Here is a 17,287-nt window from a genome sequence, read left to right on the forward strand (position 1 = left end):
GTTAATTCAGAAGTATGATACCAGAAGGGAAGAAGCTAAAGAAGTTCCTGAAACTGATGGTGTGCGCTTTCAAACTTCTGTATCTTGAATCAAAAGTGTTTCATTGTTACATGAATCCACACCTGAAACATCCTCGTAAAAATAAAAGCTATTTGGGAAAAATCTTCTCCACATTTTCAGAATTATAATTTATTAACACAAACTGTTCCCCTGCAATGTTGTTTACACTGTGAGTCGGGTCGGGTCGGGTCGGGTCGGGTCGGGTTGGGTTACTGAAATGGATGAAAAAAAGGCCCACGTCCGCCCGTTGCATACTACACGTCAGCAGGAGTGGTCTATCTTGCTCCGCTATAAGATCTTTGGTAATACTGGGTAATCAGACGATATTATCATCTTCAGGGCAGACTATACCACCAGCCACATTCCCCACCACCTCAGTTTCAAGAACATGAGACGTTGTGGCATTTATTTTGCCTTATGATACAATAATCCTTTAATGATATCAATGCACTGCCCAAAACTAGAAAGCATTTATGCGATACAGTATTGTTCTGAGGTACTGCAGTAGTCTTCAGAACCACTTGCCAAGTTGTAACACCTGAGTTCCGTGTATGATATTGGGTGTGGTATTTAACCCATGGCTAAAATAGAACAGAAATACAAACGCACAAATGTCTTTTGTTCTCAATATTTGTTTGCTAAAGTACTAGGAGATGGTGGTATTTATGAGAGATGAAGCAGGTATTTAAAATATTCTGTGAACAGATGGGAAACGGACAGCAGCATGAAACGCTGGTGATACTCCCATAATTGCACCTAAAGGAGGTTGAATGGAGACCTGATAGAAGGACATCAAATCATGAGAGGTGTAGATAGGGGAGTTAGTCAGAACCTTTTTTTACCAGGTTGGAAATGTCAAATACTAGGGGGCGCTGTCCTGTGCACGGCTGCCCTGCCAGCAGTTGTCTGTCTTTTCACCGTTTTATTTTTACTTTTAGTTAGTTAAAGTGTTTTGTCTGGAGGTCTAGACTTTTTTGTGTGTGGGGGAGTGGGAAGGGGGAAACTGCCTTTCAGGGTCCTTACCTGGTCGGAGAGGCAGCTTTTCTCCGGGCTGTAGCTTCGACCCGTCCTCGCGGCCTACCAGCGGGGCCTGGAGCGGCGTTTCCTGTCGGGGACCGCCCAGAACCTCGGCTTCGGCGGCGGCACAGCGCTGGAGCGCTATTGCGGAGCGGGCGATGCCTTGCCTGGGTTGCCGCGCTGGAGCTCCGGTGAGCTGAGACCGCCGGGAACAACATCGCGGAGCTGCGGGACCGTGGAGCGGCCGGCTGTGGGCGGCGGCGTCGAACTTTACACCGGGAGCCTGGGATCTCGCGACGAGATCGCCAGTTGTGGAGCTCCAACCGGCGCGGCCTTGTCGGCTTCAGAAGCCGCGGCCTCCAGTACGGAGGCGGCCGTTCCAGGGTTCCCAAGCTGCTGTGTGGACTCTCCTGACGCCGGAGCACCATCACCCGGCGAGAACGGCCAGGAACATCGGGCCTCCGTAGAGGCAACTGTGGAGGCCTCAATAGGCCCGACTATGGGTGAACAGGGGTTGGGGACTGGACTTTGTGCCTTCCCTCATGGAGGGAGCCATTGTGGGGGGATGTTCTTTGTGTTTAAGACTCTCATTGGTGTTATGTCTGTATTCTTTTGTGTACTGCAAAATGGCAAAAAGCATTTCACTTCACTACACCTCGGTGTATGTGAATGTGACCAATAAAATACCTTTGATACCTTTGAATCTTTGAATACTTTGAATACTAGAGCGCATAGCTTTAAGGTCAGAGGGAGGAAGTTTAAAGCAAGTTTTTTTTTACACAGAGAGTGATGGGTGTCAGGGGTGGAGGCAGATGTAATAGCCATGCTTAAAAGGCATTTAGATGGCAAAACACAAAGTGCTGGAGGAACTCCGCATATCAGGCAGCACCTGTGGAGGGAATGGACAGTGTGTAGGAAGGAACTGCAGATGCTGCTTTATACTGAAGATAGGCACAAAATGCTCGAGTAACTCAGTGGGACAGGCAGCATCTCTGGAGAGAAGGAATGGGTGACGTTTTGGGTCGAAACCCTTCTTCGGACTGAGTGTCGGGAGAGGGAGTTACCGATATAAAGAAGTTTAAGAGATCAAAAGAGATAAAGGAAAATGTAGAACAGACCATTGTTAGTTAGGTGAAGTTGACAACACAGCAAACAGAGATAAAATGTAATCAAAGGGACAGTCAGACTGGTCGAAGAACTGGGAAGGGGAAGGGGAGAGGGAAAGCAAGGGCTACATTAAGTTAGAGAAGTCAATGTTCATACAGCTGGGGTGTAAGCTGCCCAAGCGAAATATGAGGTGCTGTTCCTCCAATTTGCACTGGGTCTCACTCTGACAATGGAGGAGGCCCAGGACAGAGAGGTCAGATTGGGAATGGGAGGGGGGAGTAAGTGTTTAGCAAATGGGGAATAATGTAGCAAACGGGGAATCAAGGTGAAATTGAGTGGAGGTGTCCAGCAAAACAATCGCCGAGCCTGCGCTTGGTCTTGCCGATATACAGGAGTCCACACCTGGAACAGCGGGTACAGTAGATAATGTTGGAGGAGGTGCACGTAACCCTCTGCCTAATCTGGAAGGACAATCGTGGTCCCTGGACAGAGTCGAGAGAGGAGGTATAGTGACAGGTGTTGCATCTCCTGCGGTTGCTGGGGAAAGTACCTGGGAAGGGGGTGGTTTGGGTGGGAAGAGATGAGTTGACCAGGGAGTTGCGGAGGGAACGGTCTCTGCGGAAAGTGGAAAGGGGTGGAGATTGGAAGATGTGGTTAGTGGGATCCCGTTGGAGGCGGCGAAAATTTTGGAGAATTATGAGCTGCATGCGACGGCTGATGGGGTGAGGACTAGGGGGGACTCTGTCCATTGCAACTGGGGAGAGGGGGAGCAAGAGCGGAGATGCGGGAAACCGAGGAGGCCCTAGTGAGGCCTCACTAGGGTCTCGATATCCCGCTGTTCCACTCTTGCTCCCCCGTTCTCTAAAGAATGAGGACATAAGGAATGGGAGTGGAATTAGGCCATTTGGCCCATTCAATCATGGCTGATCTCCTAAACCCATTTCCTGCCTTCTCCCCATAACCTCTGATGCCCGTAATAATCAAGAATCTATCTATCTCTGCCTTAAATATATCCACTGACTTTGCCTCTACAGCCTTCTGTTCAAAGAATTCCAGATACACCACCCTCTCAGATGTCCTGGCATGGAACACTTCATCATGGGCGCAGATGCAGTGTACACGGAGGTATTGAGAGTTGGGAATAGAGTCTTTGCGGGAGGCAGGATGGGAAGATGGTGTAGTCTAGATAGCTGTGAGAGTCAGTGGGTTTATAATAGATGTCAGTCAATAGTCTATTTCCTGTGATAGAGACGGTGAGATCAAGAAACGGTCGGGAGATGTTGGAGATGGTCCAAACGGATTTGAGTGCAGGATGGAAATGAGTAGTGTAGTTAATGGTCAGTGAGTTCTGCATGGCTGCAGGAGGTAGCCCCTATGTAGTCATCAATATAGTGGAGGTAGAATTTGCGGATAGGGCCAGTGAACACCTGGAACAGGGATTGTTCGATGTACCCTACAAGGAGGCAGGCATAGCCGGGGCCTATGGATCTGGAGGAATTGGGAGGAGTCGAAGAAGTTGTTAAGGGTAGGGGCCAGCTCTGCTCGGCGGAGGAGAGTGTTGGTAGAGTGAAATTGGCTTGTTCTGCGGTTGAGGAAGAAATGGAGGGCTTTAATGCCTTCCTGATGGGGGAAATGGAGGTGTAGAGTGGCTGAACATCCTTAGTAGAGTCTAGGGAGTGGAGGCCTGGAAAACCGTAGTAATTGAAGAGATGAAGGGCATGCTTGGACATAGGTAGGGATGGATTGGACCAGGGGGATAGGATGGAGTTGAGGTATATGTGGAAACTTACACAGGCAACATTTCAGGTCGAGGCCCTTCCTCAGACTACATAGGCAGTGAGTGGAGGGATATAGACCATGCGCTGGCAGGCTTTAGCTTAAGTGGGCATGTTTAGTATTGTTTATTTTCATGTGTACCGAGGTACAGTGAAAAGCTTTTTGTTGTGTGCTATCCCGACAGGCCCCCGCCCCGCGGCTGATGACTGGGAACACGGCCGGAGGCCTTTATCGAGGCGCTGTGGTCTCGACGCCTCCCGGATTGCCGCGTAGAAGCCGGGGTTGGGGCCCGGACGGGTTCTCCCGGGTCGGTCGAAGCAGGTCGACCTATGGTCGATGAGAGCGTGGAGGACCACGGTGAGGGGGGAGGGGAAGAACAATGGAGAACCCGGTGTGGGGGGTGGGGGAGAGGGAGACAAAAGGGGGAGTCGGCGTGCTTTGTGACCTTGTGCCTGCTATTTGTATACATTGTGTATGCAAGCAAAGAATCTCACTGTGCCTAGTCACATGTGACAATAAAGTATCCCTATTCCTATCCAGTCTGCGAAAAGAGTATACATTTTTATTTCAAAATAGACTTTATTCAATTGATAAATATATACAATTCCTGAACCATTCAAACAAACAAAATTCATCCGACATTTTCGGAGACTATACAAATTTTTCCAGTACGATTTTTTTACATTTGTCAAATTTCACTAAACAGTCCCCCACCCGTGCCACTCTGTGGCCCCTGTCCAAGTAATAAATATATACAATGTTTACACAGTGCGAAAATTCCATCTGACATTTTCATTTCCACAAAAATGTCCCCCACCCGTGTCACCCATGTGGCCCCCTGGCGTGGGCTACCTTCCCTTAATTTAATTTGAGGGGCGTCTCCACCATACCGTGCCCCCCATGTCCAGCAGCGGAAGGACCCTAGACTGTGGCCCTCCCCCACCGAGCCTTGGCGTTGGCTGCACCAAGCTTCAGCGAGTCCCTTAGCACGTACTCTTGCCGTCTGCAGCGGGCCAGTCGGCAACATTACCTGACGGACAACTCGCTCTGCTGGGTGGTGAGCAACGCTCGGGCAGACCAAAGAGCGTCTTTCACTGAGTTGATGACCCTCCAGCAGCACTCGATGTCAGTCTCTGAATGTGTCCCTGGGAACAGTCCGTAAATCACAGAGTCCGAAAAGAGTATACATGATTACAATGAAGCCGTCCACAGTGTACAGGTACAGGATAAAGGAAATAACATTTAGTGCAAGATAAAGTCCAGTAAAGACCTATTAAAGATAGTCTGAGGGTCTCTCATGAGGTCGATGGTATCTCAGGACGGCTCTCTAATTGGTGGTAGAATGGTTCGGCACAGACATCTTGTGCTGAAGGACCTGTTCAGTGTTGTCCTATTCTATGTTCTACAGTAGACCAGCAAATGTCACCCTGTTAACTAACGTTCAGCTAAGATATGGTGCAAGGAGAAAACAGTACTCTCCGCAGACTGCCTGCACAATTTAAGGCAATGGAAAAACCACATCAATATTAAATCAGAAGCAAATTACTGCCTACTGGAAATGTGAAATAAAAATAGAAAACCGAAAATGCAGTAGCTACGAAGAGTTAATATTACATTTTAATGGCCTGTTATTAGACATGATTGAAGAGTTATGCCCCTGTCCCACTTAGGAAACCTGAACGGAAACCTCTGGAGACTTTGTGCCCCACCCAAGGTTTCGTGCGGTTCCCGGTGGTTGCAGGTGGTTGCCGGAGGTTGCAGGTAGTGGAAGCAGGTAGGGAGACGGACAAAAACATCCGGGAACCGCACGGAAACCTTGGGTGGGGCGCAAAGTCTCCAGAGGTTTCCGTTCAGGTTTCCTAAGTGGGACAGGGGCATTAGCTATTTGTCGCCACAGATGCTGAGCATTTTCAGCATTCTGTTTTTATAATAAAGCTGGCTCATTGATTTTTTAAATCTTTCTATAAACAAACGTGAATACTGTTTGCTTATCAACCAAGCAAGTGTATATTTTCCAAAATCCATTTTATTGTGAAAGAACAGTCAGGAAATCTTCCACTGAATCACGATTATTTTCCCCTCATTTGGGTTGGAAACATGAACATGAAGTTTACAGCTGCAATGAATTATAACCGGATTAAATTCAGCTGCACATTTCTTTTATTTAATAAAGCTGGTGTCAACTTGTCAACAAGCAACTCTCGGCTGACTGCCAACAATGTATTGTTTTATGCCAATTTAAAATGAATGGTATTTTATTTGTTCATCTTTAGGGATTTGAGCGTCACAAGCAAGATGTTAATTGTCCATTCCTAAATGCTCTGAAAAGGTAGTGGTGAACTGTATTTGACAATAGACAATAGATGCAGGAGTAGCCCTTTCAGCCCTTCGAGCGAGTGTAGTCATCCGCTGCGATCATGGCTGATCATCCATAATCAGTGCACCGATCCTGCCTTCTCCCCATATCTCCTAACTCCCCGCTATCTTTAAGAGCCCTATCAAGCTCTCTCTTGAAAGTATCCAGAAAACTGGCCTCCACTGCCCTCTGAGGCAGAGAATTCCACAAATTCACAACTCTCTGTGTGAAAAGGTGTTTCCACATCTCCGTTCTAAATGGCCTACCCCTCATTCTTAAACTGTGGCCCTGGTTCTGGACTCCCCCAACATCGGGAACTTGTTTCCTGCCTCTAGCGTGTCCAATCCCTTAATAATCTTATAGGTTTCAATAAGATCCGCTCTCATCCTTCTAAACTCCAGAGTGTACACGCCCAGCCACTCCTTTCTCTCAGCATATGACAGTCCCGCCATCCAGGGAATTAACCTTGTGAACCTACGCTGCACTCACTCAATAGCAAGAATGTCCTTCCTCAAATTAGGGGACCAAAACTGCACACAAAACTCCAGGTGTGGTCTCATTAGGGCCCTGTACAACTGCAGAAAGACCTCTTTGCTCCTATACTCATCTCCTCTTGTTATGAAGGCCAACATGTCATTTGCTTTCTTCACTGCCTGCTGTACCTGCATGCTTATTTTCACTGACTCACAAGGATCTCCAGATCCCATTGTAATTCCCCTTTTCCCAACGTCACCATTCAAATAGTAATCTGCCTTCCTGTTTTTGCTACCAAAGTGGATAACCTCACATTTATCCACATTAAACTGCATCTGCCATGCATCTGCCCACTCACCCAACCAGTCCAAGTAACCTGCATTCTCATAGCATCCTCCTCACAGTTCACACTGCCACCCAGCTTTGTGTCATCTGCTAATTTGCTAATGTTACTTTTAATTCCTTCACCTAAATCATTAATGTATATTGTAAATAACTGCAGATCACAGGAGAAATAGCTTCCATAATGGTGTTAAATCAAGAACATCTAGGGCTTTAAATTAGCAACCATGAAGGAATGGTGATAGGCTTCCTAGTCAGAATGGTGCATGACTTGCCAAGGAACTTGTAGACGGAGTTGGACACATAAGGAACTGCAGATGCTGGTTTACAAAGACAAAAAGACGCAATGGCTTGAGTAAATCAGCGTTTCTGGAGAACGTGATGTTCGCAAGCATCTCTTGAGAAAAAGGAGCGGTGACGTTTCAGGCTGGTACCCTTCTTCAGGCTGAAGCATCATCTATGCATTTTCTCCAAAGATGCTGCCTGACCAGTAGCTGAGTTACTCCAGCACTTTATGTCTATCTTCTTATATTCAATGGCTTGGCTGATGATGACAAACATGCCATACCCCTGTGTCGAAAGAGTTTTAAAGGAACAGTTTGGGTAGAGGTGTGGCTGGTTCTGGAGAGCAGGTCCTCAGTAATACAGCTGGGATGCTATCCGCTCTCACAGCCTTTGCTGAATCCAGACCTCTCAATTGTTTCTTGACATCGTGTGAAGTGTATGAATTGGCGGAGAGTCGGTCGGTCCGCATTAACCGACCTCATCTCCTGGTGACTCAGCACTTCAACTCCCCCTCCCATTCCGAATCCGACCTCTCTGTCCTGGGCCTCCTCCATGGTCAGAGTGAGCACCACCGGAAATTGGAGGAGCAGCACCTCATATTCCGCTTGGGCAGTCTGCACCCTAGCGACATAAACATAGAATTCTCCAATTTCCGGTAGCCCTTGCTGTCTCCTCCCCTTCTCAGCTCTCCCTCAGCCCTCTGGCTCCTCCTCTTCCTTTCTTCTTTCTTCTCTCCCCCCCTCCCACCCCACATCAGTCTGAAGAAGGGTTTTGGCACGAAACGTTGCCTATTTCCTTCGCTCCATAGATGCTGCTGCACCCGCTGAATTTCTCCAGCATTTTTGTCTACCTTCGATTTTCCAGCATCTGCAGTTCCTTCTTAAAAATTAGCTTTGAATATCTCTTCTCAGAGGAAAGAATGCGTCATCCACTCGGCACTTGGTGGTGAATATTTCAGCCTTATCTTTAGTACTCACTCACCTGCCGGGCCCCACCACCCACGGAGAGCTCCTCCCGTTAGCTGTGTAATTATGCAGTGTAATTATCTTTTTTTTCCCTTTACATCAAGTCCTTTATTCACAATTTTTTCAGCAGTATATTAGCTTCGATCCAAACATGCACGTTCCTTTAATTGTATGCAATACTTCCAAAATAGGCCAGTACCAGTCAGAATAAGACATCACGTTTGACACATACATCACAGCCATTATCTGGTAAACCAAACGAAGATATGGATTAAATCATTCTTTATCGAGAAACCACATATAGTGTAGAAAACTACATTTTCAAAAGAGTTAAAGGAAAGTTTTGTTACGTTCAAAAAATTATGCCTTTCAAATCAAAAATCAATATTCAGTCTACAACATCATCTAAAGTCTTATCTTCTGTGTACTGATGCACAACACATTGTTGCCTCGAATAAACGCATCTCCATATTTGTTCTTAAGCTGGCCATTTACATATTCGACTGTCTGTTCCAGTGCTATGTCAATATATCCTTCCAAAACAAGCTAAAACACCTCAGTAATCCACACCCGAGTTCAGTCTAACCACCACTGGCCTCCCTATAATTTGTTTTAGAACATCGCTGGGTGTTTGCTTTTGCAGGCTCATTTTGCGTCCTTCAGCTTCAGCCTACGCATGGTCCACTGATGGTTTGATTGGAATGGTTGCGTACTAGCATTCATGATTAGACGTGATACAACTGAATGGCTTGCTAGGCAATGTAAAAGGACATTGAACAGCTTGCTATGGATCAGGAGCGGCACACATTCCAGACTGGGCAATGGTCTAAATTCCCTGATCTAATGCTAATTTAAACAGGTAGACAGGCACATGGCCAGGATAGGTTAAGAGGGATATGGTCCAAACGCAGACAGCTGGGACTTGTGTAGATGGCGCCAGTTGGTCAGCATTCGCAAGTTGGGCCTTAGGGTCTGTTTCCTCGCTGTATGACCCAATAGCTTCAGTAAGTAATGGACAGTCACTTTAAAAGTCATTTGCACAGGTACATAGTTAAGGGGCTGTTCTACTTGGGCGACCTAATTGGCGAGTTCAGAAGAGTTAAAAAAAATGACATGTTGAAGACCTTCTTCGGCTATGTAGAAGACCTCCTTCAACCTCCTTCGACTGTGGAAGGCTAGCTTCGACTGGCTACGACTAGCTACGACTAACTTCTGGAAAATTGGACACCGAATAACAGAGAGTGAAGACGACCTCCTTCGATCTCCCTTCGACTATGTTGAAGACTATCTATGACTACGTTCGACTAACATCGATTACCTACGACTAACATGCCGACCTACTACGACCTACCACGACTAAACCTACAAGTAAAAAAGTATCGATTTTTTCCATGTTGACCTTTTCTTACTCACGGGCATTTTTAACATATTGAAAAAAATGCTGCGACCTAGCTGAGGCCTCGAGTACACAGAGACCACTCTCGAGCATGAAGGAGAGTTACGAAGACCTCCTAGGACCTCGTGTCGACCATGCTGCGATGAGTCGAGGGCAAACTCGCCAGAACTCGCGGATTAGGTCGCCCAAGTGGGACAGGCCCTTTTGGAAAGGTTTCGAGGGATATGGGCCAAATGTGAGCTAATGGGACTAGTTTAGATAGGACATCTTGGACAGCATGGATGAATTGGGCCTGTTTTCATGCTGTAGAATGTAATTGTTCTAGTGCATGTGACAAATAATATCTTGATTGTAGATATCCTTCCCTGAAGGGCATTCATGATTCAATATTTAAGAAGATGTAAAGCATTTTGGAATGTTATTATCATGTCATACTCAAAGTAATAAACCCTTTAGCTGACCACATTCATGCTAACCATCAATTACTTGTCTACACTATTTCTATTTATCAGCACTTGTTCTGTCGTTTTCCAGGCCTTGGCAATTCGAGTAGCTAGAGACATGCTAGAGTCTTGGGCAAAACAAAGTGCTGGAGGAACTTAGGCAACATCTGGGGAGGGAATGGGCAGGTGACGTTTTGGGTCCGGACCCCTCTTCAAAATGATCAGTGGATCTGCAGTATCTCAGGAGAACATAGATACAGTAGATGATGTTTCAAGTTAAGACCCTTCTTCATACTATCCCAACATGAATTGTCACCTATTGATGTTCTCCTGAGATGCTGCCTGACCCACTGAGTTATTCCAGCACTGTCTACCTTTGTAAACCAGCATCTGCAGTTCTTGTTTCTACATTGCTTGTCCAATATCTCCTCTTAAGGAAAATGTTTTGTAAAAATGTCTTTCCTCAAGTATTGTTTGAGAATGCTTGAATTTACACGGCATGGGCTAGATTCCATGTTATCACCACTTGTTTGGAGAAATTGATTGTTTTGTTTCAGTTCTGCAAGGAACAACCCCATCAAATCAAAAACTATGTGTGTACAGTATATGTGAGAAAATTGCTGAAAGACTTCTTCATACCATTCGCTGGTTTTGGAAACTCTCCATAACATTCCAATGCAGTTAGCAATTGCCGAAATACAAAAATAATCTTGACTTTAAAGGATGGGCCCTGTGATTAGAACTTCAGTAGGTTTTCCCTGCAGCTTTTCCATTGGTCTTCCTTACCTCTTCCACCATTTCGTGACTCCTTCACACTTTTCACGCCGTCTCCGTGATCTCACAGTCACGTGGGATTCAGAGCTCTGCACTGATTTTTAGCAAGAGTCTTGTCTTTTGGGTAACAGCTGATGGGTAGCAACTGCTTGTTTGATGATGAAACAATCCCAAGTAGAAGTGTAACTTTGTAGATCAATGACCACACACATGACTGAGTTACACTGAAAGTGTTTTTACATGTGTTTACAGAGTGGAGATCCTCTTGTCGAGTTTCATTTGGTATATCTAACATCACCAGCAAGAAGAACGGGTTAGCTAATATCTGCCCCAGGCAAGGATTTTTACTATTTGCAAAGGTTTGCCACGTTGTCAATGGAAGGCAGACACAGCAACTGGGGCTGAACTGAAAAGATTATGTAGGTAGTCAGAAAGGTTTTGGTTATCAGTGACGGGGTAAAACGCAGAACTGACTCATGGAAGACCTTAGCCATTGAGAGAAAATGTTATCGTGCTGAGCACAGCAGCGAGTTCACAGGTGTATTTTAATAGCTTGATCATCACACCTGTATTGAAATAAATATTAAATAAATTGCCAATGCCAACTATGAAGCCATAATGTTTTGTTAAAGCACAACACAAAGTGCCGTAGAAATTCAGCAGATCGGGCAGCATCTGTGCAGGAATTGGTTGTCAGTCCATTCTACCTTGTGTTCTGTCAACCCGAAAAGTCGTCTGTCAATTCCCTTCACAGATGCTGCCCATCATCGATGCCACAGCAGAGTTCCTCCATCACTTTTTGTTTTGCTCAAGATTCCAGTATCTGCAGTGTCTTCCCACAGCTCTGAAAATCAAATTCCCCTAAAGCAAAGAAATTGTGGAAAATTAGCTCTTCTTTGTGACCTGAAATCAACGTGATTGGCTAACTGAACTACAGAATGTAGCCACATCTTCCCATCCCCGCCCCTTTCGCCTTCCGCAGAGACCATTCCCTGCACAACTCCTTGCTTCACTCGTCCGTTTACACCCAAAATACCCATCCCTACAACCGCAAGAGATGTAATGCCTGGCCCTGTACTCCCTCCCTCACCTCCATCCAGGACACCAGCAGTCTTTCCAGGTGAGACAGAGATTCACATGCTTCTAACCTCATCTACTGCATCCGGTGTTCCTGATGTGGACCAGGCATACACCCATATAACCATATATCAATTACAGCACAGAAACAGGCCATCTCGCCCCTTCTACTCCGTGCCGAACACGTATTCTCCCCTAGTCGACTGTTTTGCCGAATATTAGCGCTAGGTCTTCCAAGGACTATGGGATCTCCTGGTTACTAACCATTTAAACTCCTCTTCCCATCGCCAAACAGACCTTTCTGCCCTGGGCTTACTCCATTGTCAGAGTGAGGCCACACGCAAACTGGAGGAACAACATCTCAAATTCCACTTGAGTAGCCTACAACTCAATGGTATAAACATTGAATTCTCCAATTTTATTCAACTACAAAATCCTACCTCTCCCCCCCCCCCCCCCCCCCCTCGTGTCCCACCTGGACTTACACCTACTTCTCCCCTCCCCTTCCACCTAGATTCCTTCCTTTAGTGTTATATTTTGCCGCAACTCTTCAATCTTTTTGATCACCTGTCTTTTCATCTCTGGCCTTTGCCCACCAACTATCAACCTCCACCCCCTCACATTTATCAATCTATTACCTGACAGGTTTTGTTCCCCATCCCCAACAAACAGTCTGTAAACGGGGTTTAAGAGGGAACTGCAGATGCTGGAGAATCGAAGGTTACACAGAAAAGCTGGAGAAACTCAGCGGGTGCAGCAGCATCTATGGAGCGAAGGAAATAGGCAACGACCCTGAATGTCACCTATCCATGTTCTCCAGGGATGCTGCCTGACCTGCTGAGTTACTCCAGCACTTTGTGTATTTCACAGAATGTAACGGTATTGGACAATGTAGCTTATTGGACAATGGTGCCCATAACAACCTCTTTAAACGAGTAAGATGTTGATTACACTCCTTCACTCAGTTCCCAATGAAAATTGTGCTGTTATGCAATTTTACAGTTTTCTTTTCAAAGTTATCTGCTTCTTTTCAATTTTAATCCCAATTAGAAAGGTGTAGGAAAGAACTGGTTTATACTGAAGACAGCATCACTGGAGAAAAGGAATAGGAGACATTTTGGGTCAAGGGTCTGGACCTGAAACGTCACCTGTTCCGTTTTTCCAGAGGCTGCCTGACCCGCTGAGTTACTCCAGCTTTTTGTGTCTCCGATTAGAAAGTTGTTTTGTCTTGTAGAATGTTTTCAGCTTGACAAATGGACTCTGATCTTAAAAAGCCAAAGGTTGGCATGCATGATCAGATAGGATATTTTCATGTAATTAATATCGGCTGATCATATATTTGCACCCAGAATCGTATAAAAACATTGGGCCAACTGGCGGCACCACCCAGCTCCTGAGGCAATATATGTAATTAGGAGCAAAGATCTTTGATTTGAAAACCTAATGCTTGCTCAAGATGAAGTGAGCCTGAGCGATTTGTTTTCTCACAAACCAGTAATGAGAAAATACTGATAATCAGCTTTTTATTTAATTAAGGAAAAGGTGTGTAGTATCCCGTAATGCAATGAGTGTTTGGTTGGTTTAGGCAGGGCCAGTTAATCTCATCTGATGTGCATATTTGAAGTTTGAGTCATGTCGCAACTAACAAAACAGCTTGAGTTTGAAGGCTCTTTTGTAAGTGGGTTTTACCTTTACTCATTAAGTCTCGCATTCTTTCCCGTACCGTTCCCATCTTGTCTCTGCCCACAATCTGTTCAGTTATTCTCTTCTTCAGATACAGCGTCAGATACAGAGGCGGCATAGAGTTGCTGCCTTACAGCGCCAGAGTTTGATCCTGACCACAGTCTCTGTGCTGTCTGTACCGTCTGTACGGAGTTTGTACATTCTCCCTGTGACCATGTGGGTTTACTCCCACACTCCAAAGACATGCAGGTTAATTGGCTTCTGTTACTAGTCCCTAGTGTGTAGGATAGAACTAGTGTACGAGTGATCGTTGATTTGCGCTGACTTGGAGCGCCGAAGGGCCTGTTTCCACATTGTATCTCCGAACTCAACTAAAGCCAGAAACATTTAAACCGTCGACATTATTCTGCCATTTTATTATCCATGACAATGTTACACTTTATCTATTTTTCTGGATTCTTCATACATAGAACAGCAACACAGAAACAGGCACTTCGGCCCACAATGTCCGTGCTGAAAATAACAGCAAGTTAAATTAACCCTCTTTGCCTGCATGTAATGCATGTCCCTCCATTCCTTGTATTTCCATGGGCCTATCTAAAAGCCGCTTAAACATCACAATAGTTTTTGCCTCCGCCATCACCCTTGGCAGCACAATCTAGGCACCCACCACGCTCCGAATATAACATTTGCCCTGAGCATCTATCTCCTTTAAACTTTGCCCTTGTCACCATAAAGCTATGCCTTCCAGTCTTTTACATTTTTCTCCTGGGATAAAGGTTCTGACTGTCTATGCTATCAGGGCCTCTCATAATTTTATATACTTCTATAGCCTCCCCTCAGCCTGCAGTGCTCCAGAGAAAACAATCCAAGTTTGTCCAACCTTTCCCTGTAGCTGCTAATCCTGTTTATTATACATTAATAAACCTGTCGAAAGAAACGGTTATTAACTTCAATTCTGAAGTTTTCATTTGACTCCTGGCCTCAGCAATTTTGGGGAGAACAGTTCCATATTTTATCCAAAGAATTAACTCCCAACATCCACCTTGGGTGATCTTGCAAGGATCTTGCAAGCTCTGCGTTTGCTCTTCAGAGGAAGTCGCCTCTAACTGCCTTATTAAATCCTTTAATTATCATATTATCCCAATTAAATCACCCTTTAATTTTCCATGGTCATGAGAACAGAGACGTATTCTACACAATCTGTCATCATAGACGAACCCTTTCAACCCAGGTATCATTTTAATGAAGCTGCACTCCACCCATTGCAATAGTAATGTATCTGAGATGTCGTGCCTAGAACTGAACCTGGTGCTCCATAGAAACATAGAAAATAGGTGCAGGAGGAGGCCATTCGGCCCTTCGAGCCAGCATTCACTGCCATTCATTGTGATCATGGCTGATCATCCCCAATCAATAGCCAGTGCCTGCCTTCTCCCCATATCCCTTGATTCCACAAGCCCCTAGAGCTCTATCTAACTCTCTCTTAAATCCATCCAGTGATTTGGCCTCCACTGCCCTCTGTGGCAGGGAATTCCACAAATTCACAACTCTCTGGGTGAAAAAGTTTTTCTCACCACAGTCTTAAATGACTTCCCCTTTATTCTAAGACTGTGGCCCCTGGTTCTGGACTCGCCCATAGAAACATAGAAAATAGCAGGAGGAGGCCATTCAACCCTTCGAGCCAGCACCGCCATGTGATCATGGCTGATCGTCCGCAACATTGAGAACATTTTTCCTGCATCTAGCTTGTCCAGTCCTTTTATAATTTTATATGTTTCTATAAGATCCCCCTCATCCTTCTAAACTCCAGTGAATACAAACCTAGTCTTTTCAATCTTTCCTCATATGACAGTCCCGCCATCCCAGGGATCAATCTCGTGAACCTACGCTGCACTGCCTCAATCACAAGGATGCCGTTCCTCCATTTAGGAGACCAAAACTGGACACAATACTCCCGATGTGGTCTCACCAGAACCCTACACAACTGGGGCTTTACAACTGAGGCTCCACATGCGGCTTTATGCACAACTTGTTAACTGTAACTATTTCCTCCTTTTCTGTGGCTATATGCTATCTAATAAGATCAGTATAGCCTACTCAATCAGCTTGATTGGTGAACCCTCGGAAAGCACCTGGTCCTGATGGTATACCAGATCATGTTCTAAAAACCTGTGCGGACCAACTGGCGGGAGTTTTTGCGGACATTTTCAACCTCTCACTTCTGAGATCCGATGTTCCCACCTGCTTTAAAAGGGCAACAATTATACTGGCATCCAAGAAGAGCAAGGTGACATGCCTCAACGACTATCGATCAGTGGCATTAACGTCGGTGGTGATGAAGTGCTTTGAGAGGTTGATCATGGCGCAAATCAACTCCTACCTCGACAAAAACCTGGACCCACTGCAGTTTGCCTACCGCCACAACAGGTCAATGGTGGATGTGATCTCGCTGGCTCTCCACTCCGCACTGGACCACTTGGACAACAAAAACTCATATGTCAGGCTGTTATTCATTGATTACAGCTCAGCATTTAATACAATCATCCCCTCCAAGCTGATTACCAAGCTCTCAGATCTGGGTCTCTGCGCATCCCTCTGCAATTGGATCCTCGACTTCCTCATTCACAGACCACAGTCTGTTCGTATTGGTGGAAATGTGTCTGCCTCGATAACAATCAGCACGGGAGCACCTCAAGGCTGCGTGCTCAGCCCCCTGCTGTACTCACTCTTTACTCATGACTGCGTAGTCGGTCACAGTGCGAACTCCATCATCAAGTTCACTGAAGACACCACTGTTGTGCGACGTATCACTGATGGAGTCAGAGTATAGAAGTGAGATCGACAGACTAATCAAATGGTGCCAGCACAATTACCTGGCCCTCAACAGTGGTGTTGTCCAACTGCTCTGAACATTGCCAGTTGTAGGAAGGAACTGCAGATGCTGGTTTAAACCGAAGATAGACACAAAATGCTGGTGTAATGGTCCAGTTATGGTTGTCCCGTTGAGTTTTTGTGTCTGAACATTCCCAGTTCAGGGTTTAGCACTAAAAGATCAAATTAAACGGGTCGCCATGAACATTAACCACGCAGTCACCACTGCACTAAGCCTCGTGAGTAACCTCAGAGATAATAAGTCGGGGTTTAGACGGGCACACGAAGGGTGAAGGTCAAGAGCTCACCGTGGATGCAAGGCCGAGCCGAGCCGAGCCATTCCCTCCTTTCCCAAGATGGCCACTCGGCGTCTGGTTCACGGTTGCTAAGGGGACGGTTGCCCCCGGCAACAGCCGTCAACGAGGCAAGATGGCGGCGGGGGCGTTCCCGTCCTCCGCTCCGTGATTGGCCCGCGGTTGCCAAGGGGGACGGTTGCCCCCGGCAACAGCCGTCAACGCGGCAAGATGGCGGCGGGGCGTTCCCGTCCTCCGCTCCGTGATTGGCCCGCGGTTGCCAAGGGGACCGTTGCCCCCGACAACCGTTGTCAAACAGACAAGATGGCGGCGCTGAGTTCCCCTTGGCCTCGGGCTGGCTGACT

At 46.2% G+C, this 17,287-nt stretch overlaps 1 pseudogene; it reads right to left on the minus strand.

Moving 5' to 3' along the window:
- Positions 1–8,179: 8,179 nt before the first annotated feature.
- On the minus strand, positions 8,180–11,572 carry LOC129705703 (U6 snRNA-associated Sm-like protein LSm6; annotated as a pseudogene).
- Between the last annotated feature and the right edge of the window lie 5,715 nt (positions 11,573–17,287).

This window comes from Leucoraja erinacea, chromosome 2 (genome assembly GCF_028641065.1).
Source record: "Leucoraja erinacea ecotype New England chromosome 2, Leri_hhj_1, whole genome shotgun sequence".
In the NCBI taxonomy this organism is placed as follows: Eukaryota; Metazoa; Chordata; class Chondrichthyes; order Rajiformes; family Rajidae; genus Leucoraja; species Leucoraja erinaceus.